The sequence below is a fragment of the Dunckerocampus dactyliophorus genome, chromosome 3, assembly GCF_027744805.1.
Source record: "Dunckerocampus dactyliophorus isolate RoL2022-P2 chromosome 3, RoL_Ddac_1.1, whole genome shotgun sequence".
Classification (NCBI taxonomy): domain Eukaryota; kingdom Metazoa; phylum Chordata; class Actinopteri; order Syngnathiformes; family Syngnathidae; genus Dunckerocampus; species Dunckerocampus dactyliophorus.
The window spans coordinates 25,713,922-25,729,000 of NC_072821.1; the positions used below are offsets into that span (position 1 = coordinate 25,713,922).

The 15,079-nt window shown below is 40.8% G+C and overlaps 1 long non-coding RNA gene across 1 annotated transcript; it reads right to left on the reverse strand.

Annotated features, from left to right (window-relative positions):
- Window positions 1–5,504: 5,504 nt before the first annotated feature.
- LOC129178759 (uncharacterized) lies at window positions 5,505–8,296 on the reverse strand. The gene is made up of 3 exons (XR_008569841.1): window positions 8,195–8,296; window positions 6,066–6,124; window positions 5,505–5,976 (listed from the first exon to the last, which is right to left on the reverse strand). It is a non-coding gene; the product is annotated as an uncharacterized LOC129178759 (long non-coding RNA).
- Between the last annotated feature and the right edge of the window lie 6,783 nt (window positions 8,297–15,079).

Here is a 15,079-nt window from a genome sequence, read left to right on the forward strand (position 1 = left end):
TGTGTTCCCAGTGAGTTAGTCGCTGGCATTGGTGGAGGGTTCTGTGCGTTAGACAGGAAATGATTAATGGGATGTCTCAGTATCTCACAGAAAAATGTTGAAATATGCAAATTTCTTGCACAGCTGAATTGAAGTGGTCTGACATCAGAGCTTTGAGGGACTCCAAGTATGACGATAAAAGAATGAATATATATATATAGTTACAGTAGATAGAATTTAGCAAACTTTAAGAAAGTATGGGTGATATGCTATCAAAATTGAAGTACAATAAACCCTTGTTTATGCTGGTTCATTGGTTCCAGACCCGACCTTGATAAGTGAATTTTCTGAAAGTAGGATTACTTATTCATAAATGGAATATTTTCGTAGTTATAGCATAGAAAACCTGTTTACAGTCTTCTAAATATGTTTTTTAACATTAGTATAGCCCTCTAGACATGAAATAACACCCCATAGTCACCTTTACACTCGTATTACCCAATACAACATTGCTGACATAAGAGTCAAAAGCCATTTAAGACATAAGTAAGACTTGTGCTCGTGTATGTTGCTATAAATGTGTTCCCACAGGACAGGACCAGTACATAAGCCGCATACTTGGCGCACACGGGTCCGTGAGGCCCAGTCAGCTGTTTGACAGGAGCAACCTGTGGTTGATCAACATGTACATAGCTGCAAATAGTGTATATAACTTCTTGATTTGTATTACCTTGATTTTGCACTTTCTATGCTCGTGTGTGTGCTTTTGTACTCTGTTTTTGCTGCTGTAAAACTGAAATTGCCCCTTATGGGACTAAAAGGTATATCTTATCTTGAGCCAATCATGAGGTGTGAATAAACTTATGACTAGCTTGTCAAACCATTCAAAATTGCAGGAGGTCATTACTCAGTATAATGGTCTGACTCACGCTTTCATCTTACAAAACAACATTAAACTCATCACACAGCAACTAACACTCTAACGTTATAACTCAGAAATATAGAAACATGTATCAATATGAGTTATATATGAAAAAACCCAACATTTTAAAGTGTTCCCATAATGCATTTCGTTTGAGAAAACCATTTCACTGTAGGAGCATAGAAAGCATAGAAAATGACGCTGCAACACTGCTTCAGTCCACCAGAGGAGCCAGAGGACCCGGAGCCCAAATTAAATATTTAATTTTAAAGTCATATTAGGACATGTTTGTATATTTGTACCCCGCCTCTTGTACGAATTCAGCTGGGATCCAGCATACCCCCACGACCCTAATTAGGATAAGCGGCATAGAAAATGGATGGATGTACACCTTTTTAGTATTAAGCTGCTGTGTGATGAATTTAGTGCTGTTAGTAAAGTGTTCTTTGAAAGGTGACACCGTGAGGTGACACTTATGTTGTTATACTGGTATATTTGACCTCCACTGACTTTCAGTGGGTTGACAAGCTTGTTGTGAGTGCACTGATAGCTTGTGATTGGCTCCTGCCAAAGAAAGAGCTACGGTTTCCTCACTGACTCACAAGCGGGACAGTATTTAAACAATTAGTAGTAGTTCTGAAGTAAAGGAGCTGTCACGAGATTGGAATTTAGCCACACCCCTGTGTAAAGGTTCAAAGTTTTAAAAAAAAAGTAGCGGCTTATACACCGGAATTTAGGGTATATACAGTATATATTTTGATATATAATATACGTTACTGTTCTTATATGCAACTGGGAATCAGTTCTCATTGCTCACTTTGAGAAGCTGATCAAAAACCTCGACTCATTTGCAAATGCCACATCTGTAAACCACACAAGAGAACTTGATGCAACAATGACAAGCCAGAGCTTATGTTGTTTTCAGGATGAAAGTACAGGAACTATTCAACGTCATTGACGTAAAAGGCAAGAACATACATATCAAGTGCACATTATGTCCCAGAGCAAAGTCTTTGTTGTCAAAGAAAGCTAAATCTTAATTATTTTACTTATGATTTATTTTTTAAGTAATGCAATAATTACTTTCCATGGTAACTAATTACATTTTGGAAGGAGTAATTCCATTACTAAGTGAATTAGTTTTTTGGGAAAGTAATTAGTAACTATGGGAAAGCAGTGTTGGGCCACTCAGTGCTCTTTCTTGTCAAACAGCACAAGCAGATGGAACTTAAAAACAGCAGTCAAAGAAGATACAAATTTAACTAGTAGGAGAAAACCTCACAGTAACCACTGTAACAGCACTAATAATAATACAAATATAATTAGTTGGATTTATATAGCGCCTTTCTAGACATACAAAGTGCTTTACACTGAGAAGCTATTATTCATTCACTACACAATCACATACTAGTAAACAAAACGTCTGCTCAGTCATCCACATGGCGACTGGCGAGTATTTCTGACTGACATTGTGCTGAAAGTAACTCGTAAACTTCTGTTCATATACTTTCTGGTATTTTACTAGCTTTAGGGTTTTACAAAGTTAAGGTTCCAGTTTATTAGTGGTGGTAGCAGAATGTCCATGTTTGTGTGTTGGGACTCATTTTTTTTGTTTGTTTTTTGTCACTTTAGGTGAACAAAATGCTATGGAATGGTATTCAGTTTTGGGGAAAGTCCAGAGTGGGTGGAACGCATGAACATGGATGCATAAATAAAAAGTGTAACTGTAAAGTGTCATGTCTGATAGACTGAATGTAGCCCTGTGGCTCACTGGTTTAGACGTGATGTAGCACTTTTTCCAAGGTACCCGAAGTGAACCCATTATTCATTCACTCCCCAGTCACACACTGGTGGTGGTAAACTACATCTGTAGCACTAAGAGAAGACTGACGGAAACGTGGCTGCCAATTCGCACCTTCGGCCTCTCCGACCACCACCAAAAATGCATTCACCAGGGTGGGCAGCATTGCAGGTAAGGTGAAGTGAAGTGTCTTGCCCAGGGGCCCAGGGACACAACAACAGTGACTGGTTGGAGGAAGCGAGGATCAAACGACCAACCTTGTGGGTTCTGGACAACCTGCTGTTCCTCTTGAGCCACTGCCGCCCAATGAAAATAGTGAACATGGAAAAAAGTAGTTTGACCATTTTTTCGGATCCCGTTGCCAACCTGCAACGCTTTACCCCATTTAGTGATGCCCTTGCTCCCCTTGTTAGTCATATGAAGACACACTTTCATCAGGCCAGCGTCATATTTGCAACCAGGCTAGCTTGGAAAACCCATGGAAAGCTTTTGTCTTCCCTCATTTTCCCAATGGTTGCTTTGCTGCACACACTAGATGTCAGTGCTGTTGACATACCTGCGGGGCTCAGATTACAAAGCCTTTGCCTCGCTGAGGGTAATACCCCTCAGGGAAGCATGCCTCTCCAAACCTTTTTCCCATCACATTAATGATTTGTGTCGTGATGGAACACAATAGTAAAAAGGTGAAACACAGAAAATGGAATATTACATTCCTGTATACACTTTAGGAATATAAAGACATGTGCGTGTGTGTAATTTGTGTGCATAAAGATGTCTTGACTTTTTAATCAAATAAGCAGGTTTGTTTGCATCAGGGGTTTTTTCCCCCCAGATAGATACATTAATATGTTCCACAGAATTTCACGATTGCATACTCTACATGCAAACAAGAGCTACTGCATGGTTTGTATGTTTTATTATAAAAGGGAAAATAATCATATAGGAAAATATTAACAGGAATCTCCACAGTACTATTGACTACAGGCGTGACTCAAATTGTTTGTTTTGGTAGGATAAGATGACATGGAGGTGAGCGTGCTGGTGTGTAAATTGTTTGTACGAGCACGAAGATGACAGATTAGGAGGCAGAGACAAAAAGAAGAGAATGTGACCCTTGTGCCTTTGACCTACTGTTACCTAACACCATAAGTCATCATCTGCTCGCCAGCATCCTGGAGGCCAGACGAGAGGAACACAGCAAAATGGTTGGATGGCAAACACATGACAGTTCTGTTGGGAAGGTTCATTTCGTGCGTTGTATTGTTATTTTTTTTATGATTTAATTAAGGTAATTCCTTATTTAGCACGTTTAATTGGTTCCAGACCCGACGGTGACAAGTGGATTTCCATAAAGTGAATTTCCACTAAGTAGAATTCCTTATGCTGTCGTCCCTCGTTCATCGCCGTTAATTGTTTCCCAACCGCGATACGTGAATTTCCGTGAAATAGGGTTCAGTATTAATGAATGGAATATTTTCATAGTTAAAACATAAAAAAACTTGTTTACGACCTTCTAAATATGTTTTAACTAGATTTATTAGAGCCTTCTAGACATGAAATAACACCCCATAGTCACCTTTACACTCGTATCACCCAATATAGTAGACAGATAAGAGAAAATAAACCATTTAAGACATAAACCAGGCTTGTGCTTTTGTGTGCTGCTGTAAATGTGTTCCGGTGCTCATGGAGTTGAGTGGGACAGGAAGTGACTCCCGCGGTTCAGAGTTGAGTTTTAGCTTGGCGTGAGTTATGTATGCAAAAGTAGCTCATGTTCGGGATTATTGTTACTGTTGTGAGATAATTGTTGTCGTCGCAGCGATCAAGTCTGGTGTGTCTCTGACCAACACACACGCATTACTGACATTATTAACATTACTGACACCTAGTGACCAGCGTAGAATACTAAAACTACATATCATGTCTTTGAATGCATCCTCTGCTTACCTTATATTTATGGTTTAATTTGTATTTTAGTTCATTTAGCCATTTTTAAGCTTGAAAATGCTTAATTTAGGCAAATATTTTTGAAAACCTGTGATAGAGTGACGCTGCAAAATTTGAAATGCGACGTGGTGAGGAATTGCTGTATTTATACAGGCCATTTATCATATACAGGTGGTTTATGAAAATGAACACAACATTTGATCTTGGTCCGTAAACATAAGATTTGCTCGAGAACTAATTACAGCACGCCCTGGTGGAAGAATACGTGCCACGCGCAGCACAAGAATGCAGTGCATGCCTCATGAAAGAGTACATTGTGTGCCTGCGCAGCCACACCAAGTAAGAATAACGTTGCTTATTAGTTACCAGCAAAGAAAAGGAAAGGAAAGCCATCACCATGCAAGTGAAAATAAATGAACATCATTAAAAACGCAGAGAGAGGAGATACGTCCACCAATATCGGCCACTCTTTTGGTCCCGACTGCTTGACTGTTGCAACCATCATTATGAATAAAAATTGACTGCTAATGAATGCTGGGCGGTCATGGATTCTGTGCGCTGTTACAAGGACATCTGGGAGGAGAAGAGGATGTTATCCTTCCAGACTAACCTGGGACAATATTTTATGAAGGTAGAAAGGCCTGCTGGTAAAAAGCCTTTTCTGTTTTTAGCATTGTGTGAACAGCCCCATATATGACACAATAGAGAGTGTAAGCTAAAGGTTTCAGCATGAATAAATCACTTAAGTGGATTTTACTATGCCATCAAACTCCAGCTCAGCCTGGTGTGATAGAAAATGAATGAACAAACAAATCAATCACAGTTTGACTATGTAAACATATGTGCCGATAATTTAGCCGTCAGAGATATTTCCAGATAAACAGGATGGAGTCATTTGTGAGTGGGCAAAGTTGTTTTATACGCAGCAGGGTGTTTGCAAGGCTCTGCCATGAAGCATAAGATGTTAGAAACAAATTGTTTTCTCATCAAAGCCATCTAGCATGAGGACCACACAATATTGTAGTGGGTAGAGTTAGTCATTCACCATCACACAATGTTCTTGGTCACCTAAATAAATACGTTCTCACGTATGCGTTTACAAGAAGGAAGGTAGAAAAAAACCTGACGACTGCAGACACAAAGTGGGCCCTGAAAGACAAGTGGTAATGACACACGTTGTTCCCCTGGAAGTCACCATTGCAGTAATTTGCAGGCTGACAAGCTACGCTCTTTGCAGGACTGCTGGAGTCGAGTAAAAGCGGATCAGCGGGGAGGAGGAGATGTCTGCAGCCTCCTGTGTGGTGCTACACTGCTTAGGTTTTAATACCTGTTGAGTGGACAGCGATTTAGTGAGCTCGAGTGCCGCAATCCCAGCTTAATGTTGTTCAGGTGTATCTGTGCTGCTGCTGAATTCACCTCGGGGCAGCTGGTGACGGAACTCCAGCCTGTAGGGGAAGCACTTTGTGGAATTTGCGCTGAAAGAACAGAATAAAAGAAGACAGTGACAAACCCAGACAGCATTCATACATTATTTATAGACTGTATTGCTACTTTTTCAGTGCTCGGTAAAATAATATTTACGTAAGCTATGCAGGAAGTAACACCACAAGCAATGAACACTGTTTGTAAGGGCCCAGCCCGAAGAAGCCAATCATTGACTGAACATGATTTTCATCCAGATATTAAAATTAGCTTTTTATTTACAATTATATCACTGTCTTTTGAGTCCCTGCAAATTAAGGTGCTCAACATAAAATGGCTGTAATTATATATTTTTGAGAAAGCTACATTGCTACACTTGAAATGTCTTATGGGATTAAATAGTTACATAAATGGCATTAAATGGGTAAATAAGGCATGTTTACTGCTTTGCCAGCAGGAACCTTTATGGAGGACACCTGTGAGGCTGTTCTATTCATGTGTTGCCATTTCTTTAGGATTCCTATTGAGGAATGCTTCACATAATCTTGACTTCTCCCACTTGACCTTTTTGGCCTGACCTCTGTGTGCCCTTCAGCTTTACCTTCCTGTCAAATGTTTACGTGGGTCTCCTATAGCAAGCCGCCAAGGGCACTCTGCTTCACTTCTGTCAATAAAGACCATTTACATTCACATCACATCACAAAGTGAACACGTAAGCCTTGACACACCGTCTTTACTTTTTCATTTGAGTTTTACATAGTTTATATCGTTTTTATAAAGTGAATTGAAATAAAAAATAAATTATAAAAGGAAAAAACGGACAGAAACATCACATAATGTACGCAGGATACAGACTATTGTGCACTGGTGACTCACTAACTTAATGATAAATGAATGAAACCAGGATAAATTATATTAAAAAAAAGGTATACAGGTGGGTGTCAGCATTCTTCCATAAAACATCAGCATACATGTCGTAAATAAAATGTTTCTGTGAGGTCGCATTAGTCCTCTCTTGCTGAAAAAAAATACACATTATTGGGGAGCAGGTTGTTGTTTGCTTTGTGCATGATTTTACAGTAGCTGTCTAAAAATATACCAGATTGGTGAATTTTAATACAGTAGATGCCCGCTTTTTGCAGGACGAATGGCGAAAATCTGCGAGTCATTGAGACGGCCATAAAAATGTTGATTTATGACACACAGCTCACTCACCCTCTCCCTCCAAACTCTGCTATCTTGACTTTGACGTTGAATGACATTTGTAATTATATGATTAGATTCAGCTCCAGAACCCTCACCGTCTCCCTCCGATATGCCTCACACACAAAATCATCAAATGTATACGTACTCACCACTAATGAATGATAATGTGAGATGATCCATGTACAGATGGGATCAGAGTGTAGATGTACATGGTGTAGATGTTACATATAAGATGTACTTCTGCTTCTCACAGAAACTATGGTGCATTCAAGGACCACCGAATAAAGTGTGAAATCTCACACAATCTGAAAACCTTCAAAAAGGACACCAACACATAATACCTGCATTTAAAACAAATCAATGTTATATTGTATTTCAACATAAATGTAAAGTTAATTTAAATTAAATTATTTTTTTACCACTTTTACTGCCATTTATTAAACTACTTTTTAATGTTTTAACATTTGCATTGTAACTTAGTATTTTAGGCTTTACACAATGCTTGTTTTATCAAATTGTGTCTATTCTATTAAATAATTACCACGATTTTAACAAACAGTTTATTAATTTAAACAAGCACATTAAATGTGCAAAAGAAATCTGCACAATGTGTATTTGTTTACACGCTGCTCGTGCCCAGGCACAACTCCAATCACAACCAATTCACCAAACAAACATGGACCGCCGCGTGTCTGTATGTGCCATAAACGATCAGCGGCATTCTAAAGTTCACATCCTAAGCAAACAATTACAGCAAGCACACGCTTTCAATTCATTCAGATTCCTAATAAATCACAAATGACGAGGCACGCGTTATTGGCGGCCGTCTAACCAAAGAAAAGTCAAGCCGTGCGCAGCGCAGGCGCATCAAACCACAGCAGTAATAATATTTTTAAAAGAGGATTTCGGTTCCTTACCGGCTACGTCTTCAGACTTGTAGCTCCAGATTGCACAAAGTTTGGTGATGAAGCTCTGATCCCTTTCCGATCACACCAAATGAGCGCACCTGTCCGCAGCCTTGCCTGCTTAAAAGGAAATTGCGTCGCTATTGTGCGCTGGTGACTCACCAACTTCCTGTTCTAATATGATCTTCTGTTGCATAATTTAATAACCAACTTTATAAAAATAGTTTTTAATAACTACACTACCGAAAATCTGTTAATTACCTATTTAAGGCTACCTATTTAATAAATAACTTTTTTCCTCAATTGACTTTTTAAAGTTATTGTTTTGTTTTTAATAAATTCAAAATAAAGTACTTTTCAATCACTGTTTTTTCTTATTACCTGTCTCACGAATTAATTAATTCTCACTACTACTTTTAACTATAGTTTGACTTGACAAAGACCATAAATATAACGCCAAAATTGCAAAGCCTGTGATGTTGGAAACAAAAAAAGGGATGTATTGGAATTTGTGCGGCGATCACATTGACACATGCGTGCATCTGCCGTGGGATCCACGCACTATGATGACTCAAAGGCAGCCACAAAGGTGCCACTGTACCGTGGTTCTTATGAAGTCCAGAGCGATAACACCATCAGAAATATTGGGTAATATCCAGTAATTTCCCAAGTGACCCCACATAAAACTTACGCAATGTACGTAAACGTCAAATCCGCTCACGTATCCTATATATCAATAAATAGAAATACAGATACAATAAACCATATAAAACAGGCAGGGCGAACGCCTCGCGAGACGTCACGTGACGTTCAAGATGGCGCCGTCCTATGGCAACTCGGTGTTGCTCTTTGTTTGTTTTCTGTTTTTTACGTTTTGTGTTATTTCGGAACCGTGCAATGGACTCATTCGGTACGACAGAACTCCTTCATATACGAGCCAGCATGTTCACAGTCATCCGTCATGGATTTACCACCAAATCTCTCGCGAGGGCGACTGAAACACCGGCCGAGGAAGAGGGGAAAAAGAGGAGGGGTGCTAGTACGGCTGAGACGCCGGGGCCACAGACTACCCCTGCCGAGCCTCATCCTATCCAACGTCCGCCCGCTAGCAAACAAGACGGACGAGCTCACCTCCCTCATTCTCTCCCAACGAGACTTCAGAGATTGCGCTGCCATATGCCTGACAGAAACCTGGCTGACCGCTAACATCCCGGACGCAGCGCTCCAACAGGAGGGCTTCACTTTCCACCGAGCTGACCGCACACGAGACTCCCAGAAGCAGCGCGGCGGAGGTGTCGGTTTCTACATCAACCAGAACTGGTGTACGGATACAAAAACCCTTTCGTCCGGCTGCTCATACGACCTGGTGAGGTGAGGTGTATCCCCTTCTACTCTCCAAGGGAAGTCTCCTCCATCATCTTGTGCGCAGCCTACATCCCTCCCAGTGCAGCGGCAGCGTCAGCCGCACAACAACTAGCTGCCCACCTCCTCACCGCAGAAAACTCCAACCCAGACTTGGTTGTTCTGGAGCTTGGAGACTTCAACCATGTCTCCATGAAGAAAACACTGCCCAGATACAAGCCACATGTTCACATCTCCAGCAGGCTGGACAAAACACTCGACCAGTGTTACGCCTCCATACCGGAGGCGTACCAGGCTCTAGCCAGAGCCCCGATTGGTGAGTCTGATCACAACGCTATACTCCTCATTCCTAAGTATAGACAGAGACTCAAGACCTCTAAACCAAAAACCATGAGGGTCAAGAGGCGCTCTCCGGAGGCTATAGATATGTTACGGGACTGTTTTGATACCACTGACTGGACTGTGTTTGCTACTGATTTGAACAATATTGACTCTTTCACCGACTGTGTCATGTGTCATGTAAACTCCACTATAGTAAAATATCAGCTTCATATTTGGGGTACATGACTACCACTGGAATAATCCCATTATTGTGTTAATGGTAAATTCTGATTATAATCATGATCAACAAATTCAACTAAAAGTTGAACTCATCTGCTTCTGTGAGTCTGTGTGTATCCCATTAAAACTATTACAGTAACTATTACAGTAACTAATACAGTAGTACCTCGCATAACGTAAACCTCCTTTTACGTAAATTCCACTGAACGTAAAGAATTTATGTAAGTTTTTGCATCGTACTACGTAAGAAATTCCATATAACGTAAAGCGTCAAGTCGGTGCAAGTTCAGAAATTCGATTTGAATAGCTCGCGCGACAGAGAGAGGGAAACATTTTCCATGACTAACAGAGTACACTTGGTGACGCCTTCTGACTCTTCACGCTCTCATTGGCTGATTATCGGGGCACCGCCTACGCTCTCATCTCATTGGCTGATTATCGAGGCACCGCCTATGCTCTCATCTCATTTGCTGATTATCGGGGCACCGCCTATGCTCTCATCTCATTGGCTGATTATCGGGGCACCGCCTACGCTCTCCTCATTGGCTGACTTATACAGCGCGTACGTGAGTTTGTGTGAGAGACAGGCTTCTCCCTTCAACCTCCCTTCCTCATCGTAGTCGCCCTTAAACTAGTTCGCACGCATTGAAATCTCTTCTTGAATATTTTGAAAGGCCAAAGGGTTGAGTTTGGGAAGATCTTGGAACGGATTAGGCTATTTACATGTATTTTACGCTTCGTAAAATAAAACCCTATAACGTAAACGTTCTCGGAACGGATTATTTACGTTGTAGGGGCGTCTACTGTAAAGCTGTTTCTGATTCTAGAGTCGTGGGGGTGTGCTGGAGCCTATCCCAGCTGACTTTGGCGAGAGGCAGGGTACACCCTGGACTGATCGCCAGCCAGTCGCAGGGCACATTCAACCATTCGCACTCACATTCATACCTACGGACAATTTAGAGTCTCCAATTAACCTAACATGCATGTTTTTGGCATGTTATTTCCAATTTCTTCTTTTTGAATTAATTTGTGGTCATTTATACATAATGAAACAGGAAACTGGCGTAATAACTCAATGGCGAACTCACTTGAATCAAAATGTTCGCTTTCGGTGGACACCAGAGTTTCCTTTCTTCTTTACATTCAGTGCTAATAAATAAGTTAGGTGCCTGCATTGATGAACGTGTGTGTGTGTTCAGGTATTCCTTATGTTGTGGTGACATACTGTACATCTGTTTACAGTGCCTCATTGCAGGACTCACTGCTCTTTATGAAAACAATGCAAGAGCTCTTCCCATGTTGCATTCAAGTTTTAGGTTAAGACTTGGTTTATGCATCCAGAAAATGCATTTATTTCAAAGCAGTGTGTGCGTGTGTGTGTGTGTGAAGTTGTGTTTATTAATTCCCAGGGCATGTAGTCGTGTGCTGGGCTTCACCCATGGATGCTGTGTGCGCTGTAGCGGAGATGATGGGTAACAGGTGTGAGGCGGTGAGGAGGGAAGGCGTATGCAGCTGTCCCTGCAGACCCGGACCATTGCACTACACCCCCACTCATTTGCTTTTCAGCTAAGCCACTAAAAGCCTGGTGCAAGAATCTTTGTGTGTGTTTATGCATGTGTGGGTGCAGCAGCCAGTGAATGTCTGCTTTCTGAAGTCAAGTGTCAGCACCTCGTCATCCAGCATCCCACAACATGGCCCCTCCGTTCTGCACTAATACCTCGCAAGTACCCGAGGATCCTAGTTGCACGGGGTTTTGTCCTTGTGTCCACTGGACCGTGAATGATCACGCCTCAAAGGCTTGCTTTGGCTAGCCTCAAAGGCAACTGTTATGTGGTCATAAGGTGTGGACTGTCTTGAAGGTGGACTTTGACAAGGATTATAGACTTATAGCAGAATATTGTTACAGGATTCCTTTTGTTCCCTTACTGCAGGATAGGTATGACTTGTGTACAGTGGATCCCCACATATTCGCATTTCAGCATTCGCAACAAATATGTGAATTTTTGATCAAAACCTTTGTGGGAAAACCCACCAGTTTGTGCTTACAATCTCCATGTTCAGGTCGTTTATTTGTAGAAACTCATCCCAGTTGCTCTCCATTGGTAGGGCAAGAGAGAAAGTAGTCAGAGGCAAACTTCAACTTGCTTAGGAGGTGTTATGCAGTGAATTACGTTGACATTTATACCCTTACTGACACACCACAAACCTATTTGTAGGAGCTATTTTATACTAATTTAAAACCCGCAAGACATGCTGGGGAGCCAGACGTATAATTCCTGAACTGGAAATTACCCTAATGGGTAATGACTATAAAATGTTATTGTTTTGTATGTACAGTATAATAGCGTGTAAGCGTATATTGTCCGTATGGTGCAGTTACATTGTGTGTTCCACACGTGTTACTTGTCATTTTTGGTTACACTGTCAGCAAGGGAGGTGCTTGTTTGATGACCTCCTGTTGATTTGGGTTAGAGTGTCAAAATAGACATTTTTATGGGTGTCTCAGTTACTCGCTATTCACGGGTGGCCTGAAAATGCAATCGACAGTTTATCACAAAAAATACATGGATGATTCAATGTGATGACACACAGATTTAGACATAGTAACAACATATTAACTTAACAACACCCATACGTATCTGCGCCTACCTTATGTCTGGGAGCGTGCACCTGACAGATGTTCATCTGGCCATCCTGTGATGTAAGATTGGAGCATATTCATCATTAGGTGTCGCAAATGAATCACAATTGTATTTGTAATAAATACTGTTGTGACGATAATCAGACGATCAGACGATATTGGCTTCAAAAGAACGAGACGAGACAATATTTTACCAATACTTTTAAGGAAACTATAATGACAAAATATAGAACTGTACAAACAGACTTTTTTATTTGCGTTTTCATTCACAAAACAATGCAGGTACATTTTGGAAATGTTTTAGAACTTTGCATCTACAACCTAGGCATGATGCTTTTAACTGTTGAACTTCTTTCCACAAATTGGAATTAAAACTAAAAATGATGAAAGTTAAAATAACAACAGCAGTTGTAGCTGCTACTACTAATCACTTATGTTGATGTGTAGTTATGAAAAAAGACATGTAAAATGGATTGCAGATTGCAGTAGGTTACCTTTCTGTTTACAGTGTTCCCTCGCTCTATCGCAGTTCACCTTTCGCAGATTTGCAGAATTTTTCAGTGCTGGCCGAGCATGGCCCTTTAAGAAGAAGTGCAGTGTGGGAAGCTGCAGAGACACGCAGCTTCCCCTTCTCTTGTCTGTCTGCACTGTCTTTTGTGCATCCTGACTGGCTGTAGGCCATTGTCAATCAGTCTCCTTCGTGCCGCCCTGCCGTGTCCTCTGTGTCATCGCTAGCTTGCTTGCTTGCTAGCTTGCTAGCTTGTAAATGAATCTGCGGTTCAAAGGAGGAGGACTGCAACAGGAGCAGTAATGCAGAAATATGTTTTAACAAGGATACAAAAATGGTACAGTACAGCAGAATGGCGCCAGGACGAAAAGGCACGGTCACAGAAGTGAACCTTTGTGAACCTATCCCCCGCGATAAACGACGGACTGTACACTGAAAGAACTGCAATTCCCATGATGCTTTGAGTGCTGAAGCAGTAAGTGGCGTATTTCCAACTCTACTTTCCAGACACTACTTTCACATGTTTTGATAGAAGTCATAGGCAGCCATCATGTTTTGATCTGACAAATCTTAAGTTTGATCAAATGTAGAATTACTACAGCTTCTGCTTGGACATTAACATCATGCCAGCTGTTCAAATCTAATGGAAAAAACAGCCAAACTTCACGAGCGGAGTGATCGACACCCAAGTAGGTCGGATTGCAACATTTATAGTGTGCGGAAATCACTTAATGTGCACTTCCAATCCTGCCTCACGCACTGCCACTTCCATATTATGTGCATTATTATTCACAGTAGGGATGCCATAGTTCACAGTCTGATTAGCTTCTGGGTGACCTGTTCTCACAAAGCAGCTTTTCTCTAAGCAAAAAATATCGTCATGTTTTAATCTCAGGAGATCTTGTGACATGAGACCTCGTGGCACCCCTTGTAATAAGCATAACATCATCAGAGAGTAGATGAAGCATGCAAAATAAACATTCCAATGCATCTACTTGTGTTGGGTGATTAAAATGTTCTTAATCATCAGATAAGGAAAGACTTACTGCAAAATGTGATGATGAGGCAGTTCTTGAAGGTCATTTTACTTCGTGCTCCGCATAACAATTTGACATCAAACTGTCCGATGGCAAAAACCATGTCATCACTGACTCCTTATGTCAAAGTAAGATGACTATTTTTGGCAAAATTTAAAGCCATCTAACTCCAAATCCGTATATGCAAATATAAAACGTCCGTGTACTCCCTGTCATGTCGTTTGAGATTGTTCCAGTGTTTTGTCTTGACAATACAGTATTGGGTTTTCTTACCTTGAGGCCATTGTGATGTCTTGACAAGAGTTTGACTGACAGCTTAACCAGATAATTATATCCCGAATAGAAAACCATTAAAAGCTGGTGACAGATTAGTAAAAGAGGTTACTTGTCCATGGCAACATAATACCCCCAGGTAATTCCAAAATGGGATGTCATGCAGAGAACATGAATGCACAAAACATCCTGCTAAACCAATACCGTCTCAGAGTTGGAGGTGACATGTAACACAATAAACAATGCTGGCACATAGTGTAATGTACCCTCTTTAACTGCTAGCTCTGCTAACACATGTTCAAGATGATGTTTCATGAAAATATCTTTCAACAACTAGGGCTGTCAAAGTTAATCCCTTCATAACACATCAAAGTTAACAGGCTTTCAAAGTTAATACGTTAATAACACGTTTTAAGAACACAATTTCCTTTAACGGCACAATTTTTTTTGACGCGCGATTAATGTGTGCACATCCTGTTTGTTGCTGTGGAGCCGCAAGTGGGAAAAAATATTGA